Below are 26,782 nucleotides of genomic sequence, written 5' to 3' on the forward strand. Positions count from 1 at the left end.
TGTTCTCCAATATTGTAGGCACAAAGAGACTAAGTAAGTAGGAAGACCTGAAAGAAAGAAAGATAGTTAGATAGATAGATAGATAGATAGATAGATAGATAGGATGGTGTCCTAGTTATAGATTTATTGCTGTGAGAAGACATCATGCCCATGGCAACACTTATAAAGGAAAACATTTAATTGGGGTAGCTTACAGTTTAAAAGGTTTAGTCCATTATTATCACAGCAGGGAATATGGTGGTATGCAGGCAGGCATGGGGCTGAAGAAGGAACTGAGATTTTACATCTTTGTCTACAGGCAATTGGAAGTGAAACTGTGTCACTGGGTGTAACTTGAGCAAAGGAGACCTCAAAGCCCATTCCCACAGTGACACACTTCCTCCAACAATGCCATACCTACTACAGCAAACCACACCTCCTAATAGTGCCATTTCCTCTGAGTCTATAGGGGCCGTTTTCATTTAAACCACCATGTTCCACTCCCTGGCACCAATAGAATTGTAGCTGCATCTGAAGGAATTCAGTCTAACTTCAAATGTCCCAATCCATAGTCTATCACAGTTTCAAATATGTTTAAATGTCCAAAGTTCAAAGTATCTTCTGAGACTCAAGGCAATGTCTTAACTGTAAACCCCCTGAAAAAATCAAAATGAAAAAGCAGATCACACAATTCCAACAGACAATGGCACAGGATATATATTACCATTCCAAAATGGAAGAAAGTGAGCATAGTGAGGAAACTCTGGACCAACAGAAGATTGAAAACCATCTGGGCAAACTCTAAACTCTGCATCTCCATGTCTGATGTCAATCTGCTCTTCAGGTATCCAGTTTTGTTTTTGTTTTTTTTTTTTTTGCTTTGTTGACTTTTACATACTTCTTTCTCTTGGACTGTATCAATTACCTGTTAGAAGCCTTCTTTGGAAGGTATTCCTAGACTCTGGCATCTCCAAAATCTTGGTGTCTACAATGTCATTTAGCTTCACCCTCTCAGCTTCATGAAATGGCCTCTCCAGGCCTCTCTATGCAAGGACACATCTGATACATTCCTGGCCTCATCAGCTTTCCTTTGTCACAAAAGGAGATTCCAGCCAGGCGGTAGTGGCACATGCCTTTAATTCCAGCACTTGGGAGGCAGAGCCAGACTACCTGGGCTACCAAGTGAGTTCCAGAAAAAGGCACAAAGTTACACAGAGAAACACTGTCTTGAACCCCTCCCCCCACAAAAAAAGGAAATTCTATAACCTCTTTCATGTATACATTACTCTGAAGCAAGAAACATGTGGGTAAAACTGCCAAATTTTGCTTGCTGAGGTTGGTACATGGCCCTCTTTCATTCAAATACATTTTCCCCAGCTTTCTCTTTTCAGTTGTTACCTTCCCTGCCTAAGCTTGGCATCCTTGAACTTGCTCTATAGACCACTATAGCCTCAAACTCAGAAATCTGCTTAACTCTGTCTCCCTACAGTGGCAATTAAAAGTGTGAGGAACCTGGACCAGTCTACTCTGATGACTGGTCTAGCGAATGGCCTAGCAGTCAGTCATCATAAAGTCTTTGTCCAGTGACTGATGGAGGCATATGCAGAGATCCATGGCCAGGCATCAGGCTGAGCTCTGGGAATCCAATTGATGAGAGAGAGGAGGGACTGTGCAGGTGAGAGACATCAAGATCATGATGGGAGGACATGCAGAGATGACTGGCCAAACTAGTGGAAGCCCATGAACTGTGTACTGGTGGCTGTGGAGCCCCTATGGGATTGGACTAGGCCATCTGGATATGGAAGACAGTTGTTTGGCTTGAACTGTTTGGGGGGCACCCAGGAAGGGGGATTGATATCTGCCCCTGATGCATGGGCAGACTTCTTAGAATCCGGTGCCTGTGGTGTGACACCTTGTACAGCCTTGGTGCAGTGGGAAGGGGCTTGGACCTGCCTAGGCTGTGTGCTGGGCTCTGCTGACTCCCAATGGGAGACCTCAATTTGGGGGATGAGGGAATGTGGGGTGGCTTGGAAGAGAGGGCTGGGAGGGTGAGAGGAGGGAGGAGGGGGATCTGTGGGTGGTATGTAGAGGGAGTAGAAAATTTCTTAATAAACAAAAATGGAAAAAAAAAAGTATGAGGCACCATGCCCAGGCCTAAGCTCTCTTTAATTCCTTTTCATCTGTTGGAAGTTTAGCTGGGGAAGTCCTGCCCTGAATTCAACACTACCTTCCTAGATGAATTTCTAAGCAGTCTTATTAAATAAAAAACAAATGGAGCCAAATATAGGGGTGAAAGCCTTAGAGATCAGGGAAATAGGAATATTCACTACCTAACCTTACCTCACCATGCTGCAGCTTCCAAAGTGAGCTACTTCCTTTCTACCTGCACTTTTATTTTACTTTGCTTTTCTGCCCTCTCATTGGCTCTTAGCCCAGCTACCTCACTTTGTTATTGCCTGTCTGTACAGAAGTCCAGGTCTCTATGGTTGGTACTGGGATTAAATGCATGTGTCACCATGCTTGGCTATATTCCCTAGTATGGCCTTGAACATGCAGAGACCCTGCCTGACAAGTGATCAGATTAAGGGCATGTGCTACCATTGCCTGACTTTTGTATTTACTTAAAATTGCTTGCTATTTCCTCTGATCTCCAGGCAAACTTTATTTATTAGCATACAAATAAAATATCACCATATTTCAGCACAAATAAAATATCACCACACCCTTTATTTCACTGATGATCATTTTTTCCTTTAAACTTTTCCCTGGTGCTTCTTTTCTCCTCAAACTGTACATTTTGTACTTTTCCCCGCTTAGCTTGCTGCTCTTCATTATAAATATGCATAAGAATGACCACTGATAATTATGTGACACAGTCAATATTAGGCTGTTTTGAAATCTTTGTCAAAGCTGCTAATCCATAATTCTTCAAACTTCAGGTAGAGATTTTGGACAAGGGCAGAAAGCAGACATTTTTCTCCAATATATCACAAGAATGGGTATCTAGGCTACATACTAATATTCTTCCCCTCTGAAACCTCTTGAGTCAGCCCCCTAACTTGTAATCACCCTTGTAGTTGGAGAGCTTCTCTCCAGGTGCCACCAAGCCCTGTTAGTCTGACAACCCACTTGTAAAATAAACACACAAACATTTGTATTATTTAAACTGCTTGGCCATTAGCTCAGGCCTACCATTGTCTAGCTCTTACTCTTATATTTAGTCCATTTCTATTAATCTATATTTTGCCACATGGCTTGTGGCTTACCTGTACCTTCATCTCTTTCTTGTCATGGTAGCTGCTGGTGGTGTCTCCCTGCCCCAGCCTTCCACCTCCCAGAATTCTCTTCTCTCTTGTCCCGCCTATACTTCCTGCCTGGTCACTGGCCAATCAGAATTTTATTTATACAGAGAGATATCCACAGCACTTCCCCCTTTCTTTTTTTTTAAGGAAGGTTTTAACTTTTACAAAGTAAAATTACATATAACAAAACAATTATCAAGCAAGAATTATAGTTACAATATTAAAGAAGATATCCTATCTATCTTATATATGTAAGTCCAAGGTGTTATATCTAACTTATCTTTTATCATAACTAAGGAAATTATAACTATATAGTCTTCAACCACATCAAAGACCTCAGAAGGATATAATATTATCTGAGAACCGGGAGAAGGATGCAAGCAACTTTCGGGTGTCTTGCAGGGTAGACAGAGACAGCTGGCAGCCTGGACAGTCACCTAAGGTTCCTTTGTAAAGTTGGGGCATTTGTCTTCAGCCCACAAGGCTGGAGTCTCTTGGTCACTTCTTTTAGTGTCCTGTAGAATGTCTGGCAGTTTCCTCTGCGAACTAGAAACCTGAAGGACCATTTTGTCAAGGAAAGTTTAGTGGTCACCTTGCTATGGGTCCTGCATGTCCAGTTGATTAAATAGTCCAGGCAAGAACAGTTTCTTGCCCAAATGGCTATTTCTGCCAAGGTGAAGATAAATACCATGTAAAGTATCTTCAATGCCCGTCTTCCTCTCTGAAGTAAATTGGTGCTGCCAGGAGCAGACATGTTTCACTGTCCAGAAAGTCTAAATTTTAAAAGTATTTTAAATGCCATATTCTGTAGGTCTTTGGAGTATTTGAAGATTACCTATCTATCTGAAATATCTCTATGTATACCTAGAAGACTTAACTAACATGGCTACGAGTATGATTATCATAGATTATTAATCTATTTTTAATTATCCATTTCAATTTAAAATGAGCTATACAAACATAATACCTTAAACACAAGTAGAAATATACACAAAATATAACAAAATTAACTTTAAGTTAGTATCAATAGGCTAAAAACTGTACCAGTGTAAAACATTTTAAACAAGTTGTTGCTCTTTAGAAGTAAGTTCCTTAATCTACCCTTTCTTCCTATTATATGTATATTTCATATCCCCTTTTCTTCTGTAGAAAGAGATCTCATTTATAATCAACTTGCTTTAAATAAAAATATTGGGTTTTTTTTGTTTTTTTTCTGTCCCACACCAAAGGGCTCTTCTGATTTGGGACACAAAAATCTCTTAACCTTTTCTTTTAGCAATATGTGTTGGTTTAGAGAAGGAGTAGGCCAATTCCATCTCCAAAGCCAGCTTGATAATTTTGGGAAATTGGGCGTAGATTTTTTTACTACTTCTTGCTGGTGGGGGGCGCTGTATCTTATGGGGACACAAAGAAAATTTTAGGATTATGGAGTAGTCCATGGGGGTAAACCTCTGAGCTAGTTGCCTTGAAACCCATTCTGGATGTTGGATCATCTGGGCCATGGTGTCATCAGAGACCTTTCAGGTGGTCTTGGCTGATCAAACCTGATGTATCTTAATCTGGAACAAATCCATAGCCTCTGGCTTTCTGTGGAAACAAAAGCAGAGACTCTTTTCCAAAGCAACATATTCTTATATCCAAATTTTGAAGTCAAGGTACCTTTAAAATTTACATATTTGTTTAACTCAATAGCTTTTACGATCAAATCTTTTTCTGCAATTAAAAACCCCAAAGACAAGACATACCAGATTTTCTGTGTAATATCCATCCTTGTAAGACTGAAACGCCACTTTGGCTGCTGGCCCTGCCCACCTCAGCTTCCCAACATGGTGGTGGTACAGTTTACCACCAGCTCTGGGTCTGGAGCCATGTGTACCATCAACTATCAGAAGCAGTTCTATCAAAGCAGCACATAGCCCAGAAACCTTTTTTATTTAAACTAGCAAAGTCTAAATCCACCATGCAGCAGAGTAAAGTGCTGCTTGTAGATTCCTCATTCCCGCCACACTGCAGGTCAGACGCACATGCCAGGAACCCGCCATAATAGCTCAAATAGGCAGGCTGCTGCTAACTTGAGAGAGACAACTAGGAAGCTGTTTTTAGCTACATTTTAGAATCTTTTTTCTCAGGTTTTAGGTGGAAATTCTTGCCAACATGTTGGACGTCATTTGTAGTTGGAGAGCTTCTCTCCAGGTGCCACCAAGCCCTGTTAGTCTGACAACCCACTTGTAAAATAAACACACAGATATTTATATTATTTAAACTGCTTGGCCATTAGCTCAGGCCTACCATTGTCTAGCTCTTACTCTTATATTTATCCCATTTCTATTAATCTATATTTTGCCACATGGCTCGTGGCTTACCAGTACCTTATCTCTTTCTTGTCATGGCAGCTGCTGGTGGTGTCTCCCAGCCCCAGCCTTCCACCTCTCAGAATTCTCTTCTCTCTTGTCCCGCTGATACTTCCTGCCTGGTCACTGGCCAATCAGAATTTTATTTACACAGAGCAATATCCACAGCACACCCTCAATACTAGTGTTGTCCTTTCTCCTATTGGATGACTCACTAAGCTCCACTGAAAGCATTCAACTGCTTTTCTAGTCCAAAGTCCTGAAGTGTTCCATATTCCTCCAAAACCAAAGAATAATCTGAGCTATCACAACAATACCACAGTCCTTGGTGCCAACTTCTCTCTTAATAATTCTGTTTGTAGCTCTGGAATCTTAGAGTGCCACTTTCCACGCTCTATGCCTTTATGCTCAGACACACTAATGAATTATAAAAATAACCTGAGCTTTGTGGGTTTTTTAGTTGGAGGTTAAAGCCACTGTACAATACTATGCCATATAGATAATTAAAAATCTTATTGTTTTCTAGTAGCATATTAAGTATAATTTGATTCAAAAGCTGTACAAGGACTTCTGGTAAATTCAATAGAAAATAAATACAGTATATATATATATAAGATATAATTACTTATTTTAAGTTTAGAGCATATATATTTATTTTACTGAATCAAGAATATATAAAAAAAAATACATTTCCAAGGCAAAAAAATACTGTGTCAAAGTTCTATGATAATAATAATTATTATTATTTAAGTATTCAAATTATTTTTACAAATACAATTGTTTGTTATATCAAAAGGAAAATGACGAACAGTTTTAAGAGCTATATTGTCCTTCATCCAATTTCAATATAACATAGTTTCCTACTTTGTTCTTTGTGCACTCTGTCAAGTATTTTTCAAGAGAAATTTAATATCCAACTTTTCTTGTCTAGGTTTATATTAATAATATTCAGGAAACAGAAGGTCAACAAATGGCTAGATAAAATGTGCTATAAAATAAGGAATCCATATCTTATCTGTCAGACTGCTGCATATATTTTTATGATAAAATTACCTTCTTTTATCATTATTTTAGAGATATTTTAAAAATTCAAATAAGAAAAATAACATGTTAGATGCAATCCAAGTTGCATATTAGGAACTTAACAGCTTTAATTTAATGTATTACTATATAATATCTTGGAAATTTCTGCAAAGTGTTGCCAAATTTAAATAAATATTTATCACAAATAAAATATTAATATCTAAATATATTTAGAAAGAGAGTAAATCATACATGTGAGTACACAGTATAGATTTGTTAACAAGTAAAATGGTCTACACCATCAATTATGACTATTTTTAATTTTTTTAAAACATTCATATTCATATCACATTTTTTATTGTAAATTAATTAAGATGCTTGAAAAAATACTCATAAATAGTAACAAATTCTTATGTATACAATACCTAAGCAGAACATATACTGGTTGAAAATATCTTGGTCTGAAATCATGCTATTTACTTTTTATTCCAAAATAAAACTTAAAGTAAAGACATTTGTCAATACAATTTGAGTTTTTTGAAAGTCAATACTGAACATCTCATAAAATATTATCTAAAATATAATAAAACTCAAGAACTATTTCGTAAAAAAAAAAAAAGAGCCAACATAGAATGCTGAGTATGCTCTTGTATTTTGCCATAGAACAATTCAACACATAATTAACAGCTCTATAAAACATGTTCCGGTTATCATCTTGTAAGTCATGGGTCAAGGCACAGATCAGGTAAATCCTCTGCTTATCCTCTCTTCAGGGTGATATAAAACAGAAAGCCAAAGGTACATTGTTAACTCAGTATCATGTGGTTATAGAGGAACATTTTTTACTCCAAGGTTCTTTATTGCTCAAGCAGACTCCCTCAGATCTATTAATATGAATTTCATAATAAGCAGTTCCAGTCTTCAATTCCTATAGGGATAAATCATAATAGTTGACTCCTTTGACCTTAACTAACACACCTTAGGCTGGGTGGTGGTAGTGCATGCCTGTAATCCCAGCACTCAGGAGGCAGAGCCAGGTGGATCTCTGTGAGTTCGAGGCCAGCCTGGGCTACAGAGTGAGATCCAGGAAAGGCGCAAACTACACAGAGAAACCCTGTCTCAAAAAAAAACCCAAAAAAACAAAAACAAACAAACAAAAAAAGTAACACAACTTAAACAAGCTTCCGACCTTTTCATTGTATTCCACAAACCACTCACACTCAGGATGTACATTGTAGGAAAGGAATCTTATGGGACCACCTTTGCATTCTTGTCTGTTTAGTAAGCAGTTATGTAGGCAATGGATACTACATAGAAATTATTACACAATGTTAAGGGATTATAATATATGAAATTTTAGAATGTGTTTTTTCAAATTATTGCAAAAGTTGATGAGTTTCACAATAAATTTAAAGAGAACATTTTAAGAGATGTTTAATGTCATTTTGCCAATAATAGCAAATAAATATAAAATTATTGTTTGAAGCAAAACTTGAATTTGCTCTACCAAATCAGAAAGTAAAAACACATACTTTTCTTTAAAATTATGATAATCTGAGAGCTGATGCAAGCCAGAAATTCTAATTATATACAGGTATAATAAAAAGATTCAAGAAAACAAATAAATTTGTATTTTGATACTTTGAGAGGGAATTGGCACAAGAATTGGAAAAGGGTTGTTTTGAGAATTATTTCATTGTTTGAGAATTTTGTACATGCATATAAGCTGTTTTGAACAAATTCTTCACCCATTCCCTCTCTTCCTATTTCTTCTCTATGTATTCCACCACTACTTCCTTCAAATTCCATGTATTCTGTTTTTTTAAACCCATTAAGTCCATATGGTTCTTATAGTGTGAGTGTGACTGTATGACCCTTTACTGGAGCGGCATCTTTAGAGAAAACGAACAGGTCCTCAGCTAGGGTTTTGACTTTATGATCCTTTTCATGTCCTGGTCTGTATTTTGACTGATTTGCTCTTGCGCAAGTCTTGTGCGTGCCTTCCTTCACCTGCCTTGCCTGCCCATAAAACACTGCTTCACTGTAGTCATGCATTACATCTTGAACTTCTGCCCCTTTTCTTCTGATGATTTGTGACCTTTGGAAGACAAATATGATGTAGATTTCCTACTTGGGACTTAGCACTACATTGACTCTTTCTTTCCTTTTTCCTTTCTTCCTTTCTTTCTTCTTCCTTCCTCCCTTCCTTCCTTCCTTCCTTCCTTTCTTTCTTTCTCTGTTTTTTTTTTCTTTTTTCTTGTCTCTTTCTCTCTCTCTCTCTTTCTTTATTTCTTTCTTCCTTTCTTTCTTTGAATGTGTATGTGTATTTTGACTGAATGTTGCAACTTCATGAAATGATGTTAAATCACCTTTAACTGTATTGGCATGGTTGTGAGCATCCATATTGTGCTAAGCACTGATATGGTATTAAGATATTATTTCCCTGATAACAAAACTGGATAAATACCAAATTCAAAGGAAATTATAGGCCAATCTCCCCAATAACAAAATTCGATAATACTCAGTTACAAGGAAATTATAGACCAATCTCTCCAATGATCATAAAATCAAAATTTCTCAAAAATATTTTCAAACCAAATTCAAGAGCATGAATTTACATCTGTACTGGATAGTTTCATGTTAACCTGACACAAGCTAAAGTCATTGGAGGGATTGGAACCTTCTTGAGAAATTTCCTCCATAAGAACTGGTTGTAGGAGAACCACAAGGGCTTCTCTTAATTAGTAATTCATGTGTGAGGGCCAAATCTGTTGTGTTTTGGGCCACTTTTGTGTTGGTGGCCCTTGGTCCTATAAGAAAGCAGGCTTAACAAACCATGAAGAGTAACCAACACTCCACCATGTCCTGTGTATGAGCTCCTGCCTCTAAGCCCCCAACCAGTTTGAATTCCTGTACAAGTTTTCCTCCATGGATGGGACTCAGGATATGTAACCAAAATAAACCACTTCCTCCACAATTGCTTTTGATCAGGGTATTTCATCACAGAACTAGAATCCCTAAGTAAAACAACATGAAAATATCACTCTTAATAATTAAATTGGCTTCAATCCAGAGAACAAGAAATGTTTCAACATACATAAATCAATAAATGGAACCCAGCAATAAATTGATACAAGAACAGAAACCACATAGACATATCATTAGTAAAAAAAAAAACAAACAAACAAACAAAAAACAAACAAACAAAAAAAAAAATAACAAAAACAAAAACAAAAAAAACCCTAGACAAATCCAGTATCCACTTATGATAAAATTCCTGGAGAAACTATTGATAAAGGAGGTAGTAAAATCAAAATACATAGCAAGTTAGCAAGCCTGCTGCCAATATCTTGTAAGCAGAGAAAAGCTCAAGTCTTTTCCATGGAAATCAGGATGAGGACAAAGAATGTCTAATTTTTTTTTACTCCTGTTCAACATAATACTTGAGGTCCTAAGGCAAGACAGGAAAATAAATGGAATAAAAATATACAAGGAATTGGGTTGGGGATTTAGCTCAGTGGTATAGCACTTGCCTAGCAAGCACAAGGCCCTGGGTTCGATCCTTAGCTAAAAAAAAAAAAACAAAAAACAAAACAAACAAACAAACAAACAAACAAAAAACCAGACAAAAGAAATCCAAACAAACTTATTTGCAGTTAACATGATTCTATATATAAACAGCCATAGAGACTTCATTAAAAAATTCCTACAGCTAATAATCACATTCAGCAAAGCATCAGGGATATAAAATTAACATAAACATTTAATAGCCTACTTATATATAGACAACAAGCATGCTAAAAAGACATCAAAAAGATTGTCTCATTTGTTATAAACTCAAAGAGCACACAAACTGGCTGCCCAGTGCCAAGCTGAAAACATGCATAAAATTAACATTATATGGAATGAATAGGTTGTGTTTAGGAACATATATCAAACACATATGCAGTAACAATTAGTGAAAAAACAGGCCATTAATTTGAAGGAGGGGCATGAGGAGTATCTGGGGTGGTTGGAGTGATAAAGTGGAGGACAGGAAAAGTTTTAATACAGGAATGGGGCGTGGTTTGGGGTGAGGGTAGGGGGGTTGGAAGGAGGGAGGATAGGGGAATCTGTGGCTAATATGTAAAATTAAATTATATGAAAGAAATGAAAAAATAATATTAATCTAAAAAGTGAAATTTTAAAAACAAAGAAAGAAATATTAGTATAAATCTATCTAAGGCATATGAACAGCTGGAAAATAACTAGAAAGAAAACTTTAAAATTAAATAAAACCTTAAGTATAAAATTAAAGCTTTGGTTATAATTCCGTGGTAGAGCATGTACTTAACATGTACAAGGATCCAATTTTGACTCTAAAATCAGGTAAATAGGCAAAAGCATCAACATTTACATAAGTAGATATTAAAAAACTGGTGATATGAATAATACAATTTAAGTAAGTAAGAGAATGTCTTACTTACATCTTATTGCTATGATAAAACACCATGACCAAGGCAACATATAGAAGACTCTGTTTGGGGCTTACAGTTCCGGAGTGCATAACCATTCTGATAATATAAATGGCAGCACACAGTTGTGTCATCTGAGCTACAGTCCAGAGGTTGCATGCTGATCTACAAAAAGAGAACAGCAAGAGATGCTGGGAATGGCATGAAACCATGAAGTCAACCAACAGTGACATACCCCCTCCAACAAGACCATACCTGCTAATCCTGGCCAAACAGATCTACCACATGGGACCAAGCATTCAAACATATGAACCTATGGGTACCAAACAACCACTGAGGATTCCATAAATTTTCCTCTAATATTTCCATTTTAAAATATGAATTATTTTTTTCCATTTCTTACAAATTATTTAATAACAACAATCTTTTTCTGATATTTAATTTTTAACAGTACCAACAAAAATGAGAGGGATTTCTCTAATTTATACAAATATTTCACAGAAGCTTTGATGGTTTTTCTTGATTTTCAACTTTAACACCACTATAGAGTAGAGGCACTTTGGACATCTCCTTGAAGGAGTCCAACATTGGGTTAATTAAGACAGAAATGTATACCTTAAATATGGAAGTCATTATTCTAAATGGGGTACAGGACTGGATAAAAATGACAAAGAGACACTAGTACCAGTATTTATATACTACCTGTCTGTGGCTACCATATTAACAGCTGCCTCAAGATCTTGTTGATAATGACTTTTCTGCCATGATTGACTATACCCTTAAATGATGAGACAAAATAAACACATCTATTCTCTTTTTATTTCATTACAAGTAGATTTTGTATGCAGCATATTTTGGTTACAATTTTCCCTCCCCCTACTCTTCCCAGTTCCTCTACACATGCCCTTCCATCTGGATCCACCACCTTTCTGTCCCACCTTAGAAAGCAAAGAGGCATCTAAGGAATGATAATAAAATATAATATGATAAAATAAAATATTATCAGATGAAATAAATCCTAACATTAGAGTTGGACAGGACAAACAACAGAAGGAAAGAGCTCAAGAGAAGGCACAGGAACCAGAGACCCCTCGATCTTACATTCAGGAATCCCATAAAAAGACCAAAGTAAAAGCCATAATATATATGTAGGGGACCTGGGGCAGACCTCTTCAGGTCCTGTACACAATGCCTACCTCTTGTGGGTTCATATGAGTTTTGTTCATGTCAATTTTGAGGTTCTCAATCTCTTGTTATCCTTCATTGCATCTGCTCATACAGTCTTTCTGCATCCTCTTGCACACCTTTCCCTGAACCTCAAGGGACCCTTTACCTTTTTTGTCCATGTGTTGTACATCCATAGATGAAACTGAACTCTCATGGATAGTTCTGTTAAAGAGAAACCCTCCATATTTGTTTCACTCTAAGAATACAAGGTTCTCTGAGGAAGTGTCTCAAACACTCAAGGCTTCATCTTTTGAAAATGCAAATTTATTTAAAAGAATTAGGCTAATCTGAGGAAGTCACTAAAGGGGTTGATGTTTTCTTGGAGGCAAGACCTTTGAGTCTGTGGAGAAATGACACAAGAAAACAGCTAGGCAAATCTATGTTAGATACAGTAATTAATATAGAAAAGACAACCATGTTCTTTCTTTCTCTCTCTCTCTCTCTCTCTCTCTTTCTCTCTCTCTGTCTCTCTCTTTCTCTCTCCACCTCTCCCCATTTTCTCTGCCAATGTCTTTATGTATACAGTCTAGATCTCACTGTATGTTTTCTCTTAGTTTATTTAATTGTGGAAGTTGACCATTATTTTAAGTTGTGGCTGACAGATTTAATTTTTTTTTTAACAAAAGCATACACAAATTTAGAGTTTATAAAAAATACACTCTGAAATCTTGGACACTTTTAGAATATAGAAAAGTTTAGTACTCTGGAATAAGTCTTATTGTCCAAATATCTGGAAGGATCTAGATACTATTTATTGAAATTAGAAAAGTTCTGATAGAAGCAGATTGTAGTAATGATTTAAAGAAATACTCTTAAAAAAAATCTAGGGTGTGTGGTGGTGGCGCACGCCTTTAATCCCAGCACTCGGGAGGCAGAGGCAGGCAGGATCTTTGTGAGTTAGAGGCCAGCCTGGTCTACAGAGTGAGATCCAGGAAAGGTGCAAAGTTACACAGAGAAATTCTGTCTTGAAAAACAAAAAACAAAAAACAAACAAACAAACAAAAAAAAGAGAAATACTCTATATCACTGTATCTCCTCCAAAGCATTGATTAAAAAAAAAAAAAAATGAAGCTGCTTAGTTAGAAGTTTTACCATACCTTAGTGATGGTTAGATACAAATGTACAAAGAACAAAATACACTAACCATTGCTTTAACATTTAGTTGTCTTCTTATAGCTCAGATTCATGCTTAACCTAGTTTACTTCCCTTTCATCTCTCTTTCTGAATGTTGTTTTCAAAACAAATTTAAGTTTCCATCATCTGTTCTTTTCCAACCAAAACTATGCAGTAATTCTTCTCTAATACAATGCAATAAATGTCCAAACATTAGAATGAACAATGTTCAGAAATATGATTCCTTTCATTTGTAGAAGAAAGGGAAAGTCCCTATGAATGACAAACAATAAATACTTCACTAAATGTTAATAAGTTTTGTGTAGCTCGCATGGATATGCATAAAAATCTGGAGGTCTTTGAAATTCATCGACAATGATGGCTTAAAATTATACAAAGGAAGTATAACATAAAACTTAAAAAGTACTAGTCTAGAGGGTGGGGGAGCCCAGAGTTAGCAAAGTCCTGAGCAAATATGCATTTTGAAACACTCCTGGCCTGTTGAGGACTCTGAAACCAATTGGTTCAAATAAATTTTAAAAACGATTACCTTTATGACCAGTCTCAAGAAGGATGGCAAAGCTTTCATCTGTAGTCAGAGTCCAAGTGTTTATGCCTGATTTATGAGTATGTGAAATGACCAGTAACTACTGCTTCTATTTCCCAGATGTTTACCTCCCAAGATTGCTTGGCTTTCATATAACATCCATGTAACAAAATACATCAGACATCTTATTACAGAACAATGAAATGCCTACCTCAAAATTTTTTGGGTTTCCATCTCCTCTTGATTGTTGAGTTTACTTTGAAGCTGTAATGTGAATACATGCAAAGCGATAGTACTCATGTTGTGTCCAGAAAAACAAAAACAAGTGAGGTAGAGATTAAAGAATCATCATATGTGTTCAGTATCATACACTTCATGATCTAAAGACCACTTAGTAATCCTCTTCCCTTAAAGGTTCCTCCACCTCCATAGGAACCAGCCTGGGGACCACATTTCTACATTTTTGACTTTGGGAACATTCCAGATACCAATGGATTATGTATAAATAAGTGATAAATTACTTTTTTCATAAGATCTCAAAACCTTTCAGCTTTAATTTCACTATCTTATGTGCTCTTGAGAAATAGAAGCACTGATTCAGTGTTTTTAAGGTGCTACAAACAACTCAGGCCTGTAGGAGCTACTGCTAATTGCAGGAGCTACACGCAACTGCAGATAGGCTGCTTTTGGCTGAAATGCCAGCGCATGTGGTCAATCTGAGCTTAAGGAAGCCAGAGTCCAGGCTCGACTCAGCTCAAAATGGGAACATTGAAGTGGTTGGATTGAAGCTTTTAGCCAGAAGGTGGCTTCTGCTGTGGATATCGCTCTGTTTAAATAGAGTTTTGATTGGCCAGTGGCCAGGCAGGAAGTAGAGGTGGGACAAGAGAGAAGAGAATTCTCAGAGGTGGAAGGCTGGGTGGAGAAAGACACCGCCAGCCACCGCCATGACAAGATGTAAGATACTGGTAAGCCACGAGCCATGTGGCAAAGTATAGATAAATAGAAATGGATTAATTTAAGATAGAAAAAAAGTAGATAAGAAGAAGCCTGCCACAGCCATACAGTTTCTAAACAATGTAAGTTTCTGTGTGTTTACTTGGTTGGTTCTGAGAGTCTATGGGCCTGGCAGGTCAGAGAGATTTGTACTGACTGTGGGCCAGGCAGGAAAACTCCAACTACAAATGGTGCCCAACGTGTTGGCAAGAGTTTCCACCTAAAACCTGAGAAAAAAGATTCTAAGACAGAGCTAAAAACAGCTTCCTAGTTGTCTCTCTCATTAACGGCAGCCTGCCAGTTTGAGCTACTATGGCCGTTAACTGGTGTGTGTGTCTGACCTGCAGTGTGGCGGGAATGAGGAGTCTACAAGCGGCTCTTTACTGTGCTGCATGGTAGATTTAGCCTTTGCTAGTTAAAAAAAAAAAAAAGTTTCTGGGCTATATGCTGCTTTGATAGAACTGCTTCTGATAGTTGATGGTATACATGGCTCCAGACCTAGAGCTGGCAGTAAACTATACCACCACCATGCTGGGAAGCTGAGGTGGGCGGAGCCAGCAGCCATAGGGGCGTTTCAGTCTTACAAAGATAGATATTACACAGAGAATCTGGTTTATGTTGTCTTTGGGATTTTTAACTGCAGAAAAAGATTTGATCATAAAAGCTGTTGAGTTAAACAAATACGTAAATTTTAAAAGTACCTTGACTTCAAAATTTGGATATAAGGATATGTTGCTTTGGAAAAGAGTCTCTGCTTTTGTTTCCACAGAAAGCCAGAGGCTGTGAGTTTGTTCCAGATTAAGATACATCAGGTGTGATCAGCCAAGACCACCTGAAAGGTCTCTGATGACACCATGGCCCAGATGATCCAACATCCAGAATGCTTTCAAGGCAACTGGCTCAGAGGTTTACCCCCATGGACTACTCCATAATCCTAAAATTTTCTTTGTGTCCCCATAAGATACAGCACCCCCCTCCAGCAGAAAGTAGTAAGAGAAACTACGCCCAATTTCCCAAAATTATCAAGCTGGCTTTGGAGATGGAATTGGCCTACTCCTTCTCTAAACCAAAACATATTGCAAGAGATTTTTGTGTCCCAAATCAGAAGAGCCCTCTGGTGTGGGACAGAAAAAAACCAATACTTTTCTTTAAAGCAGGTTGATTATAAATGCAATCTTTTTCTAAAGAAGAAAAGGGGATATGATATAATATGGATAAAAGGGTAGATTAAGGAACTTACTTCTAAAGAGCAAAACTTGTTTAAAATGTTTTACATTGGTATAGACTTTAGTCTATTGATACAAACTTAAAGTTAATTTTATTATACTGTGTGCATATTTTACTCATGTTTAAGGTATTATGTTTGTATATATATTTTTTAAATTATAATGGATAATTAAAAATAGATTAATTAGTCATCTATGAACTATGATAATCATACTCATAGCCATGTTAGTTAAGTCTTCTAGGTATACATAGAGATATTTCAGGTAGATAGGTAATCTTCAAATACTTCAAAGACCTACAGAATATGGCATTTTTAAAATTTAGACTTTCTGGACAGTGAAACATGTCTGCTCCTGGCAGCACCAATTTACTTCAGAGAGGAGGATGGGCATTGAAGACACTTTATATGGAATTTATCTTCACCTTGGCAGAAATAGCCATTTGGGCAAGAAACTGTTCTCGCCTGGACTGCTTGATCGACTGGACATGCAGGACCCATAGAAAGGTGACCACTGAACTTTGCTTGGCAAAATGGTCCTTCAGGTTTCTGGTTCGCAGAGGAAACTGCCAGACATTCTACAGGACACTGAAAAAAGTGACCAAGAGACTCTAGCCCTGTGGGCTGAAGACAAATGCCCCAACTTTACAAAGGAACCTTAGGTGACTGTCCACGCTGCCAGCTGTCTCTGTCTACCCTGCAAGACACCTGAAAGTTGCTTGCATCCTTCTCCCGGTTCTCAGATAATATTATATCCTTCTGAGGTCTTTGATGTGGTTGAAGACTATATAGTTATAATTTCCTTAGTTATGATAAAAGATAAGTTAGATATAACACCTTGGACTCACAAATATAAGATAGATAGGATATCTTCTTTAATATTGTAACTGTAATTCTTGCTTGATAATTGTTTTGTTATATGTAATTGTACTATGTAAAAGTTAAAACCTTCCTTTTAAAAAAAAGAAAGGGGGAAGTGCTGTGGATATCGATCTGTGTAAAGTTCGGATTGGCCAGTGGCCAGGCAGGAAGTATAGGCGGGACAAGAGAGAAGAGAATTCTCAGAGGTGGAAGGCTGGGTGGAGAAAGACACTGCCAGCCACCGCCATGACAAGATGTAATGTACTGGTAAGCCACGAGCCATGTGGCAAAGTATAGATAAATAGAAATGGATTAATTTAAGATAGAAAGAGTTGATAACAAGAAGCCTGCCACAGCCATACAGTTTCTAAACAATTGTAAGTTTCTGTGTGTTTACTTGGTTGGTTCTGAGCATCTACAGGCCTGGTGGGTGAGAGAGATTTGTACTGACTGTGGGCCAGGCAGGAAAACTCCAACTACAGGCTATGCTTTCTTGCTTTCTTGCTCTCTCTCTCTCTCTCTTTGGATTCCCACCTCAGACGCTAGGTAGCTCTTTTGAAATTCCCTTGAATTTCTACTGTTCTACGCAGAATTGGTAAGTCATTTATATCAGATATTTTAAAGGAAACTATTTAAAAGAGATTTTTTTCCACATTAAAAAAAAATGGGATTTATGTGTACATTGGAAGAAAATTGGGCTTTGTTTGAAATTTTAGGCAGTATGGTATTGGTGAAATTATTAAGGCCACTCCACGTAGTTAAAAGGGAGGTTTATTTTGTAGGGTAACTTACAAATGAAGGGGTAGGTTGCAGGGTCTGGCAAAGGTATAGCACAGTCCAGCGGTGTTCTCTGGAGAACTCTGCTCGGTCTACCTCCTGCGTCCAGCGTCCCCTGAACCAAGAGAGTGACCTCCTCTTGATCCTCGGTCTTCTGCTCCCTCCTCTGCCCCGCCTTGTGGGCGTGATCATTACTGAAGCCTCAGTGGGGGTTGGAACTTCCAGGCCAATGCTGGGATGGCTATCCACTACAGTATGGTAATGGAACAACTATATGAGAAGATTAATGTTGATCGAATTATGTACATTATTCTTCTTCTTATCCTTATTTTACAATTTAAAAAGATAATCAATTTAAGTGACAAGATAAAAATTTCAGAAAAACCCATTAAACCTGATAAAATGAATTATAGAGAAATTCAGATTCAGACAGAAGAAATTAACAGTGAAGTTGTTTCAGGATTGGATTATAAGGTTACAGAAAGAAAGCCTGTTTTCACACAATCACCCTTAATTTATCGGTAACCATGCAACAGCAACCTGGTCAAGTGAATATGTAAAATATTTGGACTCCAGTTGAAATGTTAGACTTACGAAGGTTTAAGGAAGCAATAGTATCTTATGGCATGCGTTATCCATATATAAAGCAAATGTTAAACTCCTGGTCAACTTATAATAGGATTATACCACAGGACTTGCAGGAGCTGGCACAGGCGGTTCTGGAACCCGGACGGCAGTTCCAGTGGCAAATGTGGTTCAAAGAGGAAGCTAAAAACATAGCAAAACAATGTATGTATAGAGGTATACAAATCTTCCAGGATCAGCTTGTTGGAGAAGGCCAATATGCTGCAGTACAAACACAATGTTTATATGATATGCAAACTCTAATTCTATGTTGAATGGCAGCCTTGAATGCATGGGACAGAGTTGAGGAACCAGGGAAGAAAACTGAGTCATTTACAAAGGTTATACAGGGCCCAAAAGAATCTTTCACAGATTTCTTACAAAGACTGACTTCAGAAGTAAAGAAAATGGTCCCAAATTCAGAAGCAAGCCAGATAATAATTGAATCTTTGGCTTTTGAGAGCGCAAATGCAGCATACAAGAGAATAATCAGGCCATTAAAGGCAAGATCTGCACCCTTGGAAGATTGGATTAGAAACACGGTTAAAGTTGAGGCTCATGATCATGATAATATGTAGGTAGGAGAAGCAATTTCAAGAGGTTTGAGGAATGCCAGATGTTTTGGATGTGGAAAGGAAGGACATTTGAAAAGGGACTGTAAACTGGGCACTTCTAGAAACAATGTTTCTTCAAGGAACAATGGCAACAGAATGCCCCTTCCTTCTGGAGTATGTAGAAGGTGTGGTAAGGGAAGACACTAGACCAATGAGTGTAGATCAACAAGGGACAGACAAGGTAATACTTTGCATCAGTCTTCAGGAAACTCCCAGAGGGGCCTCAGGCAGGCCTCTACAGTGAATCCAGTTCAGACCTTTCCTGCAATCATAGAGGAGACCTCTACTCAGAGCAGTTAAATAACCAAATGCCTACTGGAATAAACCAGGCTACTCAGAGTAATGGAACAACTGAGACAGAGAGAACAGAAAATTCAGGAGAAACCATAAAGAAAAATTTTTGGCAAACTTCTATAAATGAACAAAGACCAAAATTAACAATAAAAATAAATGGTGTTTTGTTGTCTGGTCTGATAGACATAGGTGCTGATGTGACCATAATTGCACCAGAATTTTGGCATCCATCTTGGCCTCTTCAGGAGGTAAATGTTCAACTGTTAGGAATTGGAACATTATCTCAAGTGAAACAGAGTGCAAGATGGCTCGAATGTATAGGCCCAGAAGGACAGAGAGGCAGATTAAAACCATATGTGGCTAACATAGCCATGAACCTGTGGGGTCGAGACCTGTTACAACAATGGAATATTCAGATTAACATCCCTCCAACCTCAGAAATAAATCAGAAACTAGCACATGTTTCTGAGAGAAATATTAGAAGGTATTATTCTACTGAGTGGTTACCAACCATCCATATTATACAAGAACAGGGCACAAAAGCTGATAATCTTCCAAAGACACCAACAGCTCTACCTTTAAAATGGTTAACAGACAAGCCTGTATGTTCATCAATGGCTTTTAACAACAGAGAAACTCCAGGCTTTAGAAGAGCTGGTAGAAGAACAGTTAAATGCTCAGCATATTGAAGAATCTACTAGCCCATGGAATTCTCCTGTATTTGTTATTAAAAAGAAATCTGGTAAATGGAGAATGGTAACAGACCTTAGAGCAATTAACAAAGTAAATGAGCCAATGGGCTCTCTACAATCTGGAATTCCTTTGCCTACTCTGTTACCTAAAGGATGGCCTCTCAGTTATCGATTTAAAGACTGTTTCTTTTCAATACCTCTACAAGAAAAGGACAGAGAAAGATTTGCTTTCATGGTGCCTAATTACAATAATTCTCAACTGGTTAGAAGATTTCAATGGAGAGTCCTCCCACAGGGAATGTGGAATAGTCCAACCCTGTGTCAATATTTTGTACAACAGCCATTGGAAGTGATACGTAAAAAAATTCTATAATTTATCATTATATGGATGATATTTTACTAGCTGACTCAAATGCAGATACTTGAGAAAAATGTTTGAAGAAGTAAAGAAAATATTGCCTTGCTAGGGATTACGAATTGCTCCTGAAAATATACAAGGAGGAGATTCTATTAATTATTTAGGGTACATAATAGAGCTAAAAAATTAGACGTCAAAAAGTGTAAATTAGGAGAGATCGCCTACAGACTCTTAATGAATTTCAAAGATTATTTGGGGACATTTCTCGTCTACGAACAATATATTGTTGGGGTAAAAAATGATGAACTGAATAATTTGTTCAAAATCTTAGAAGGTGAAAAGGACTTAAATAGTCCAAAAGAAATATCTCCTGAAGCTGAGAAAGAATTGGCCTTGGTAGATAAAAAAGTACATGAAGGACATGTGGATCATATTGATCCAAAGCTGGATTGCATTTTGTTTATTTTACCTTCTAGGCATTCTCCTACAGGAATATTAATGCAGAGAGAAGATATATTAGAATGGATATTTTTACCAAATAAACAAAATTAAAAAATTAAAAACTTACGTGGAAAAAATCTCTGACTTAATTTTGAATGGAAAATTGAGACTTTGTCAATTAGCAGGAATAGACCCAGCAGAAATTGTTGTACCTTTAACTAAAGAGGACATTAAAAAATTATGGACAGAAAGTGAACCTTGGCAAAGAGCTTGCAGTAATTTTTTGGGAGAAATTAACAGCAAATACCCTAAAAGCAATAGAATTAATCTTAGAAAGAGAGCTGATTTGATCTTGCCTCGAATTGTACATGAAAAACCCATATGTGGAGTTCGGACATTTTATACAGATGCCAACAAACAAGGAAAAGAAGGTTACAAATCAGAAAATTTAAGTAAAGTGGTTCAAAGTCCTTATAATTCAGTTCAAAAATCGGAATTGTATGCTATTCTGTTGGTATTAATGGATTTTTCAGAACCTCTCAACATAGTTACTGACTCTCAGTATGCTGAAAGAGTGGTATTCCATATTGAGACTGCAGAATTTATCCCTGATGCTTCAGAATTAACTTCACTATTTATTGAATTACAAGATACAATCAGGGAAAGGAGTCATCCTTTATATATAACTCATATCCGATCCCATACTGGTCTGCCAGGCCCTCTAGCACAAGGTAATGATGAGATTGATAAATTATTGATAGGAAATGTGCTGGAGGCCTCAGAATTTCATAAGAAACATCATGTCAATAGTAAAGGTTTAAAAAAGGATTTTTCCATAACCTGGCATCAAGCCAAGGAAATTGTAAAGAAATGTCCTACTTGTTCCTTCTACAATCAGACACCATTACCAGCAGGATGTAACCCAAAGGGTACTCAGAGGAATGAAATCTGGCAGATGGTTGTGTTTCACTTTGCAGAATTTGGAAAACTGAAATATGTACACCATACTATCGATACTTATTCAGGATTTCAATGGGCAACTGCTTTGAGTTCTGAAAAAGCTGATTCTGTAATCACTCATTTGCTAGAAGTTATGGCCATCATGGGTATACCTGCACAAATTAAAACTGACAATGCTCCAGCATATTTCTCTATTAAAATGAAACAGTTTTTTGCTTATTATGATATAAAGCATATCACAGGTATACCATATAATCCTACAGGCCAAGCAGTTATAGAAAGACCCAACAGAACTCTAAAGGACATGATAAACAGAAAGGGGTAACAAAAACCCCCAGAAATAGACTGCACAATGCTCTATTAACTTTGAATTTTCTCAATGCTAATGAGAAAGGAACAACAGCTGCGGAGAGACATTGGTTGATAGAAAAAAAAAACTACATAATTAAATCAGCCTATATATTTCAAGGATTTGCTGACCCTAGAATGGAAACCAGGGTATGTGTTACGTTGGGAACGAGATTTTGCTTTTGTTTCTGCAGGAGAAGATAAGCTGTGGGTACCATCAAAATTGATAAAGTTCTTTTTGAACAAAAGATACCTCTTAATTAGAGGAGGTGATAGTTCATCAACCAACATGACCATCCAGTTTAAACTCACTTACACCATTAATACATGCCTTTTCATTTAATCAGATATAACTTGCCAAAAGGGGACCTCCGCAAAATTAGTCGTGGGGAAGGGTTTTTGTTTTTGTCTTTTAGGAGAATGAAGGCTAAGGAATATGAAGAACACTGGACAAATGAGACAACTGAAGAAAAAGGACAAATCATCTGTCCCAGGAAAAAGAGTAAAATGGCCTATTGGTATATCATCTACAAAATTTCATAAATCTTCCTAAATGTTTAATTCTGCACTTTTCTAAAAAATTAATACTCTTGGTCTTCTTGTAGTCCCAGTTCAATTAAAGCTTCAGGCTGATTTTGGAGTTGGAGAATTGCTCTCTCCTCCTTTAAACTCAGGCATGTTGTTAAAAGGAAAATGAAAACTCCCTGTATCATACCAGAAGAAAGAGCCATCTTTTGACATGGGACAGGAGAAAAACCAAATTAATTAAAGGGACTATTCTATTACTAATCTCAATTCTTTGATTCTATAAACTTTTCTTAAAGTATGAATTTTATATCAAAATTTACAAGACATATATGTTTTAAACTTTGTTAAGATAATAATGGTCATATAGAGCACTAATTAATTCTAGAAAAAAGGCTTTGATTAGCTGCCTATACATGTCTGTGTTCGAGTCTCTTTTCAGTTTTCTGCAGGAAATCACGGCCAGGCCTAACATCAACTGAAATCTCCAGGAAAAAGATGGGGCCCCACAATGACAATTCCACGTGGAAAATAATATCACTAAGCTGACAAACATCATCTACAGATCAGCTTTGGACTACAAAGTGCTTAGAGCAATTCTGAGATGGCTAGCTGAGATGATCCAGTTTCAAAGACTATTTGAATAAGGACTTGAGATAAACCCTGAACTTTGGCATTATGGATAACAAAGAATATAGTTTCTTTCCTAGAATTTGTAATTAACCCAAAATTTTTCTTTTCTGAATAATGATAACTTTGCCCATACCCAGCAGGAAGCAATTTTAAGAATATGACACCCACATTCCCAAAGGGGTGGGGGTGGGGTGGGTAGTTTTTTGGTCTTTTTATGGGTATTGGGTCTGGGATAGTTTTCATTGTTTAGGAGGGTTGGTTACAAGTTGTTGTTAAGGGTTAGGAAAAGGGCTAGGCAAAAGGTGCTTGTTTAAAAAAAAGAAAAAATAAGAAAGAAAAAGACAATTACTAGTTTTAAATACTTTACATTGGATTGGATTGTTTTATAACTGACAGGGAGTGGGCCGATGGCTTCTGATGTGCAATGGAACAGCAGAGGAACCAGTTATTCTTGAAGAATAACTAAGCTCAATCCTCTCAATTGTAGACTGGCATTTAATAGTGGGATGCAGAGAAGAACAGGATGCTGAGATGAAGCCATATATACACAGCCAAGAAAAATGGACAGCTGAATTAAAAAAAAAATCAATAATTTCCAGAATTTAAAATCCTGAATCATGACATGACACTAATGGAATTCAGGTGTTTCTGGTACATGGAATGCTCTCACCAAATGTGAGATCAAACTGTTGACCTTGTATACATCCTAGCTCACAAAAGAATACGCTAAGCCTATAGGCTGAAGATGATGCCCCAACACTGCGGAGAAACCTCAGGTGACTGTCCAGGCAGCTGTCTGTTTCTGTCAACTCACATTTTTTTTTTTTTTTGGAAGCTGCTTACATGTACTTCCTGTTTTTATTTTTTATTAGGTAGTATTATTTCCTTCTTGGGTCTCTGAGGGAGTTGAAGATCAGTTAGTTAGAGTTATAATTATCATTGTTAAGGACTTCAGAAAAACTCACTAAGAGCTGTAAGTATATAAATTTGAAAGATATTATAAGACAGTTCCATTAGCAATATAAGTTAGGATAGAAAGTGAATCAGGTTCTGCCCTGGAACTCCCATCTGGACCAGAGTGAGTGCCTGGGATATAGTCAGAGAGGCAACTGCTCCTGGGTCACACCCCTGGACACAGGCCACCCTGGGAGGACCTGATCAACTTGGCCCCAGTTTCCTGCCAATTGGCGGGCCCTGCGGGAAGGCTCCACTTTTCCAAGATTGTAGGCAGACACTGCAGTCTCCACACCCAGCCCCCACACCCATTTGCCTGAGACCCCAGCCACTTCCTGAGACTCAGAGACCACCCCGTCCCATTTGTTCCGTCCACCCCGGAACTCCCATCTGGACCAGAGACCAGAGAAACTCCCATCTGGACAAGGGGAGCTCCCATCTGGACAAAATAAGGAGAATCCAGGGACTTCCCAAGACTCAGAGTCCAGCCCCACAGCTCCTATCCAGCCAGCACTCTCATCTGGACCAGCGCTCCCATCTGGCCCAGAGCTTCCATCTGGACCAGAGAGAGGCTCCCTAAATCTGTCAACTCTCTCTGGACCAAGTACACTGATAAGACCAAGAATGAACACAAGAGGAGATGGACAGACATCAAGGCAGAAGAACATACAACAAAATAAAGAGCAATACAGCATCACCAGAACCTAGCCTTTCTCCTACAGCTAGACCTGAACATCATGGAATGGAAGAAGAAGAAGAAAACAACCTTATTAGTAACATCATGAAGAGGCTAGAGCCTTATATAGAAGAAATCAAAAATAAAGTAGAGGAACAGACAAACAAAAAATGGGAAGAAAGCTATAAAAAACTAGAGGAAAGGACAATTAAAACAGAAGAAAACAATAAATCCTTGAATGAAAATCATGAAAAAGCAAGGGAGACAATCCAAGACCTGAAGAGGGAAATAGAAAAAATGAAGACGACACTATCAGAAGGAATGTTGGAAATAGAAAATCTGAGTAAACAAACAGGAACTTCAGATGCAAGTATAACCAACAGAATGCAAGAGATGGAAGAGGGGATCTCTGCTGTTGAAGATATGGTAGAAGAAATAGATTCATCAGTCAAAGAAAACACTAAAACCAACAAAGTCATGACCCAAAATGTCCAAGAAATTTGGGACACCATGAAAAGACCAAACCTACGAATAATAGGGATAGGGGAAGGAGAAGAATACCAACTCAAAGGCACAGAAAATATAGTAACAAGATCATAGAAGAAAACTTTCCCAACTTAAAGAAGGAAATGCCTATAAAGATACAAGAAGATTATACAACATCAAACAGACTAGACCCCCCAAAAAAGTCCCCTCACCACATAATAACTAAACAACTAAATGTAAAGAATAAAGAAAGAATATTAAGGGCAGCAAAGGAAAAAGGCCAAGTGACATATAAAGGCAAATCCATCAGAATAACACCCGATTTCTCGATGGAGACTTTGAAAGCCAGAAGGATCTTGACAGATATAATGCAGACACTAAGAGACCATGGATGCCAGCCTAGACTAATATACCCAGTAAAACTTTCAATCATCGTAGATGGAGTGAACAAGACCTTCTAAGAAAAAACCAGATTTAAACAATATTTATCCACAAACCTAGCCCTACTGAAAGCACTAGAAGGAAAATTCCAACCTAAGGAAGGCAGATACACCCATGAAAACACAGGCAATAGATACCACCACAGCAGTAAACCCCAGAGAAGAGAAGTACACACACACTACCACCAAAAAATAAAAATAAAAACAGGAACAAACAATCACTGGTCATTAATATCCCTTAATATCAATGGACTTAATTCACCTATAAAAAGACACAGACTAACAGAATGGATACGAAAACAGGACCCATATTTCTGCTGCATACAAGAAACACACCTCAAATTCAAAGACAGACACCTCCTAAGAATAAAAGGCTGGGAAAAGACTTTCCAATCAAATGGTCTTAAGAAGCAAGCTGGTGTAGCCATCCTAATCTCCAGCAAAATAGACTTCAAACTAAAATCCATCAAAAGAGATGATGAAGGACATTACATACTCATCACAGGAAAGATCCACCAAGATGAAGTCCCAATTCTGAACATTTATGCCCCAAACAAAAGGGCACCCACACATGTAAAAGAAACATTACTAAAGCTTAAATCACATATAAAACCCCACACATTAATAGTGAGAGACTTCAACACCCCACTTTCATCTCTGGACAGATCGGCCAAATTAAAACTTAACAGAGACATAATGGACTTAACTGATGTTTTGGCTCAAATGGACTTAATCAATATCTAAAGAACATTCCACCCAAACAAAAAAGAATATACCTTCTTCTCAGCACCCCATGGAACCTTCTCTAAAATCGACCACATACTTGGCCACAAAGCAAATCTCAACAGATACAAAACAATTGGAATAACCTCCTGTGTTCTATC

This window comes from Onychomys torridus, chromosome 9, assembly GCF_903995425.1.
Source record: "Onychomys torridus chromosome 9, mOncTor1.1, whole genome shotgun sequence".
Classification (NCBI taxonomy): Eukaryota; Metazoa; Chordata; class Mammalia; order Rodentia; family Cricetidae; genus Onychomys; species Onychomys torridus.